A 6,653-nucleotide genomic window follows, 5' to 3' on the forward strand; every position below is an offset into this window, starting at 1 on the left:
CATATTAGCAGCAAGAAATCCCCAAACAATGTCAATTTCTGGAAACCCGAATCAAAATCAAAACTGGAATGCAAATTAGGGTTTCGAAAAAATTGGGGAAAACGGCTTAAAACTCATCCTAGCTGCTCATTTGCTTGAAAATTAAAGGGGAAAGTGTAGAATAAGCAATTAAAGTATAAGGATGGCAAGAAAACAGCCCCAAAAATCGATTTCCCAAATCGATTTTTCTCATCTCACAAGCATATAAGTCGAAAATTTCGCATAAAACAACAATAAACTCGAGAATAGAGCATGGAAGTGAGATTAGGGACGTACCTTGAAGATTTCCTTGAAGATTAAAGCAAGAAAGGAAGAGATTAAGGTGGAATTGGCAGAGAAATCGCGAAAAAAAGGGAGAGAAATAGGGTTTGCTTAAAACTTTGTGTTTGTGAAAATGAATAAGTGAATGAGTAAAACTCCCCTTTTTCAGTTGTAATCTGATCCCGCAGAGTGGTCGATCGACCACTTTACTCGGTCGATCGACCAAATTACCTGCACAGTAGCTTCTGGACTCTCCTCGTCGATCGATCAATCAATGGACAGTCGATCGATCAGCAAACGCACGCTGCGTTTAGGCTTTAATTCGTCAGAAATTCCTTTGCCATCATAATTTCCCGTCCTTTCCTCACAAAAATCAAGCACTCCTCCTACGCACTTTGCATAAAATAGATACCTGCAAAAAATATCAAAGGTGCGCGTATTCCCATACCAAGAAACTGCCAATTAAAGGGAATTAAAGAAAACAACAAACAAAAAGAACGAAAACTCAAAATGCACATTAATTGAAATGACAAAATAAAATTCCTAAGTTACAAAAATTTACAACCTGGGTTGCCTCCCGATTAAGCGGTTTTTTAAGAGGTCCCGCACGACCTTTTTACCTCACTTTTCATCATCTGATAGCGGGTCGAAGTACAATACCTCGACTTTCCCAACATATGCATCTGATCCATGATAGTGCTTCACATATTGGCCATTAACCTTGAACCTTTCTCCAGCAGAGGTCTCCAATTCAACTGATCCGAACTTTGTGACAGCTGTGACCGTATAAGGGCCGGTCCACCTGGATTTCAGCTTACCAGGAAATAACGGATACGAGCGTTAAAAAGAAGTACCTTATCGCCAATATGGAACTCGCGCTTGATGATTCTCTTGTCGTGCCAGCGCTTTGATTTCTCCTTGTAGATCCTTGCATTGTCATAGGCTAGCACCTAAATTCCTCTAGCTCATTCAAATTGTGTCATGCATTTCTCACGAGAGAGGTTAGGATCCAAATTCAAATCACAAATAGCCCACCAAGACTTACGCTCTAACTCAACAGGTAAATGACATGTCTTACCATAAATCAATCGGTATGGTGACATCCCGATTGGCGTTTTAAACGCAGTTCTATAAGCCCATAAGACATCATCCAACTTAAGACTCCAATCTTTCCGTGATTTAGAAACAACTTTAGCTAAGACTTCTTTCAACTCTCTATTAGAAACCTCAACCTAACCACTAGTTTGGGGATGATACCCCAAACCTCTACGATGTTGGGACACCGAATTTAGTCAATAAAGCACTAAGTTGTTTCTCTTTAAAATGCATTCCCCCATCGCTAATGACAACCCGAGGGACACCAAAACGAGGGAAAATGATCTTTTTAAACAGTTTAATCACGGCCTTTGCATCGCAATGGGGGGTAGCAATAGCTTCCACCCATTTGGATACATAATCTACAGTTACGAGGATATATTTGTTACCTTGACTGCTCGGAAAAGGTCCTTGATAATCCATGCCCCAGACATCGAAAATCTCAACCTCAAGAATGCCTACCTGTGGCATCTCATGTCTCTTGGAAATATTCCCCGATCTTTGACAAGCATCGCACTCAGCAACAAAATTGCGACAATCTGCATGCAAAGTTGGCCAATAGAAACCAGATTGGAGTACCTTAGCTACGGTCCTGGACGGACCGTGATGACCACCATAAGCAGAAGAGTGGCAAGCCTCTAGGATATCCTTCACCTCCCACTGAGGTACGCATCTCCGGATGAGACCGTCTACGCATTCCTTGAAAACATAAGGATCATCCCAAAAATATTGTCTAGCATCATAGGCAAACCGCTTCTTCTGCTGCCATGAATGCTCGGGTGGTATCCTACCTGTCACAGCAAAGTTAGCAAAATCAGCAAACCACGGAGGTGGATAAGACCCTGAAGTAGTAATAGCTAACAAACTCTCATCAGGAAAAGAATCATTAATAGGCAACGAATCCTCCCTTTCTCAAATTTGTAGACGAGATAAGTGGTCGACTACCACATTCTCCGCTCCTTTCTTATCTTTGATCTCCAAATCAAACTCCTGCAAAAGGAGTATCCACCTCAAAAGCCTCGGTTTCGCATATTTCTTAATAAAGAGAGTCTTCAACGCTGCATGGTCAGTGTAAACAATAACTTTAGAACCTAACAAATAAGACCGAAATTTGTCTAAGGCAAAAACAACAGCTAGAAACTCTTTCTCAGTGGTAAAATAGTTGACTTGAGCCTCATCCAGAGTTCGGCTCGCATAGTATATGGCATTCAAAGCTTTATTCTTTCGCTGTCCCAGGACTGCACCGATCGCATAATCGTTGGCATCATACATGATCTCAAATGGGAGGTCCCAATCAGGCAGCTGAATGATTGGCGCAGAAACTAGGGCCTCCTTTAACCTGTTAAAGCGACATGGCACTCATCAGTAAATTCAAAGACAGCATCCTTAAGGAGCAATTGTGTAAGTGGTTTAGCAATTTTTGAAAAATCCTTAATGAAACGCCGATAGAAACCAGCGTGACCAAGGAAACTCCTCACTCCTTTAACATTCACGGGAGGAGGTAATTGCTCAATCACTTGCACCTTTGCTTTGTCAATATGTATACCTTTATCAGAAATCAGATGCCCTAACACAACTCCCTCATTGACCATAAACTGACACTTTTCTCAGTTTAAAACAAGATTAACATCTCTACAACGCTGCATGACTTTATCGAGGTTAGCTAAACAACGATCAAAGTCACCACCATAAACTGAGAAATCATCCATGAATACCTCCATAATATTTTCTATAGAATCAGAAAAAATCCCCATCATGCACCTCTGAAAGGTAGCAAGGGCGTTACACAATCCGAAAGGCATTCTACGATATGCAAAAACACCCTGTGGACAGGTAAAAGTAGTCTTACTCTGATCGTCCGGATGAATAGGGATCTGAAAGAACCCTGAATACCCGTCTAGAAAACAGAAAAATTTATTAGAAGCAAGTCTTTCAGTCATTTGGTCAACAAAAGGGAGGGGGAAATGGTCTTTCTTGGTGGCGGTATTCAACTGTTTATAATCAATGCACATCCGCCACCCTGTCACTACTCGAGTTGGTATTAATTCATTTTAATCATTTTTAACCACGGTAGTCCCTCCTTTCTTCGGGACTACCTGAACTGGGCTAACCCACTTGGAGTTGCCAACTGTATAAATAATACCTGCATCAAGTAGTTTCATCACCTCAGCCATAACAACTTCCTGCATCTTCGGGTTCAACTTGCGTTGACCCTGTCTGTAAGGCTTGTGGCCTTCTTCCAGCTCTATCCTATGCATACAAACATCAGGGCATGCCCTTAATGTCATCCAAAGAATAACCCAAAGCCTTCCTGTTTTTCTTAAGTACACACATCAAAGCAGACAGCTGGTCATCGTTAAGCTTAGAGCTAACAATAGCTGGGTACTTGCTCCGTATCATCTAGGAAAACATACTTAAGATTAGGAGGAAGTGGCTTACGCTCGGCACCTTTACCTCTACAAAGATAGACAGAATCGGCTTCAATGGTGTAGCAAGTGTTCACCAAGTTATCGTTGGCCAGGCTCAAAAGCATCTCATCTTCTTCTTCGTTGAGCTCGTAGCTCTCCATTGAGGCAACCAAAGCATCTGGCCCCTCAGCATTCTCCACTGTATTACCTGCACACTCATCTAAATGGGTTAGATCAGCTAAGGGATCCTTGGCTAAGGATTCCCTCCAATTACAAGTAACAACCATGTCAACAATATCAATGGAATAACACGTATCCTCATCGCGAGGTTCGATTGCCTTGTGAGCAAGATCAACTCAATGGTGTCATCCCCTACCTCTAAGGTGATGGTTCCGCATTTGACATCTATCACAAACCCACTGTATGTAAGAACAGTCTGCCTAAAATAATAGGTATCCGACGTCCTCTGCGAATGTCCAAAACAACGAAATCGACAAGAATAAAAAACTTGCCCACTCGAACGGGTACGTCCTCTAAAACACCTATAGGTCTCTGAGTCGATCTATTTGCCATTTGAACGGTAATATCGGTTACCTTGAGTCTACCAATGTTTAACCTTTCGCAAACAGAATACGGCATGACACTAACACTGGCCCCTAAATCACAAAGGGCCTTTCCAATTACGTGGTTACCTATAGTACAAGGAATTGAAAAACTACCCGGGTCCTTTAATTTAGGTGGCACATTAACTTGTGAAAGAGCATTACATTCCTCCACAAACGCAACATTACCATCATCACGAAAATTTCTCTTACGATTCAAAATATCTTTCATAAATTTAGTGTAAGAGGGTACCGGGTAATTAAATCGATGAAAGGAACCGTTACCTCGAGATTCGGACCATCTCCGAAACTTACCAAACTTACGCTCGACTTAGTAGCCTTCGAGGCACGCTCCGGATATGGGATCGCAACACTTGGCCGTAGGATCAGTAACCTTCGGCTTCCGTAGGTTTAAAACCCCGTCAAATCATCAATGAGTGAAGAATCATGCGGACTAGTTGACGGTTTGCATCCTGCTCGGGTTCGATCGATCGACGGGTATGAGTGGTCGATCGACCAAGTAAGGCTGGCGTGAATGCGTTCTGTCGAAATTGACTTAATCAGTGTGTCTCGATCGATCGATCGAGGATGTTGGTCGATCGACCGAGGATGTTGGTCGATCGACCGGATGTCTTTGGCGTGAATAGTTTACGACCCGAAAAATATTTTATCGACACTTGATCGATCGACCGGGAATGTTGGTCGATCGACGGAAATCGGCATTGACTCGTTTTGCACGAAATTCAAACGAGCTTCTTCGTCATTTCCCGAGTCTTCCTTTGGCTTGTCGGGACTTTCATAAGAAAGGCCACTTCTGAGATTGATGGCATTGATCGTCTCAACCGGCCCTTCACATTTGCTTGAAGAATTAGCAGCTTGCTTAACCTCCATATTCTCCAATTGTTTCACAAAATTCCGTGAGGACTCAATCCCGGCTGCTTCCATATTCGCCACTTGAACCAAAAGGAGTTGGACCATCTCTTTCAATTTCTCGATCTCATCTGAGTTTTGAACAGGAATTTCGACTCTCTCCTTGGAAGCTTCAGAAATCTCGAGCTTCTCGAGACGGGTGGAAATAAAAGTTATAAGTGTCACAACAGCAGTCATTTCTTCACTTTGCTTTCGTGACTTTCCACGTGAACTTCCAAACTCGGCTTTATGGACTGCCATCTCCTCGATAGTGTTCCAACCTTTACTTTGACCGGTATTGTTTTGAAACCTGCCATTAGCAGCTGCATCCAAGATGACCTTGTAATCATCATATAAAGCATTGTAAAATAGGTTGCAAAGATACCACTGCTGGAAACCATGATGAGGGACAGCTCGGACCAAACTTTTGAAACGTCCCCATGCTTCACAAAAATCTTCGTCGGCTCCTTGCTGAAAACTCGTGATTTTACCCTTCAAGGCATCAGTCTTTGAAAGTGGGAAGTACTTCTTGTAGAAGGCTAATGCTAAAGATGTCCAATCCGTGACTCCAGCTGCTACCCTATCGAGGTAGCGGTACCAATCTCGCGCCGAATCCTTCAAGGAGTACAACAACATAAATCCCTTTACTTCATCTTGAGTTACCCCAGCCGGTATAGGTATGGAACAGCAATAGTCTGTGAAAGTTTCCAAATGCTTCAAGGGGTCTTCATCTGGCAGACCCGCGAACTGATTTCGCTCCACTAAATCAATATAAGAGGAACGAAACTCAAAATTACCGGTAGTAGGGGTAGGTAACTGGCGCCCCTTTGGAAGGTGGTGCTCCTTTGGCTGAAAATTATCATATATTGTAGCCATAATATCCAAAGTGAGAGTACTCAAGTCTTCCTCTCAAAAACCTGTCTTCTAACTGTGCAAAAACAAAACTAGAAGCAAAGGTAAGCAACGGCCTCAAGGAATCAAAGTTCCTCGAGACAAGAAAAATAAACTAAAATAAGGCAAACAAAATTACACCGTCTCCCCGGCAACGGCGCCAAAATTTGATACCGTCGTTTAGTACCAAAATTAAATTTATAATTCCAAACTAAAACTATAGCTAGTGATAGTAAGGGTCGAACCACAGAGAGACAAGGTTGATTTTGTTTGCTATTTTTCAGTCTATAAAAGTAACAATTAATTGGGGGTTTTGAATTTGGTTGATTAACTGGCTAAATGCTGAAATGAATATTCTCAACAAGATAAAAAAGGGATCGGGAACTTCGGTTCACCATGGCAAAAATCAGGTCAGTAGGGTAGCAAAAGTCTTACAATACGGTCTCAG

The 6,653-nt window shown here is 42.3% G+C and overlaps 1 non-coding gene across 1 annotated transcript; it reads left to right on the plus strand.

Moving 5' to 3' along the window:
- The first annotated feature begins 5,708 nt into the window (after positions 1-5,708).
- Positions 5,709-5,817, plus strand: LOC141636331 (small nucleolar RNA R71). Its single transcript, XR_012540950.1, has one exon. It is a non-coding gene; the product is annotated as a small nucleolar RNA R71 (small nucleolar RNA).
- The last annotated feature ends 836 nt before the right edge of the window (positions 5,818-6,653 follow it).

Source organism: Silene latifolia, chromosome Y, assembly GCF_048544455.1.
Source record: "Silene latifolia isolate original U9 population chromosome Y, ASM4854445v1, whole genome shotgun sequence".
In the NCBI taxonomy this organism is placed as follows: Eukaryota; Viridiplantae; Streptophyta; class Magnoliopsida; order Caryophyllales; family Caryophyllaceae; genus Silene; species Silene latifolia.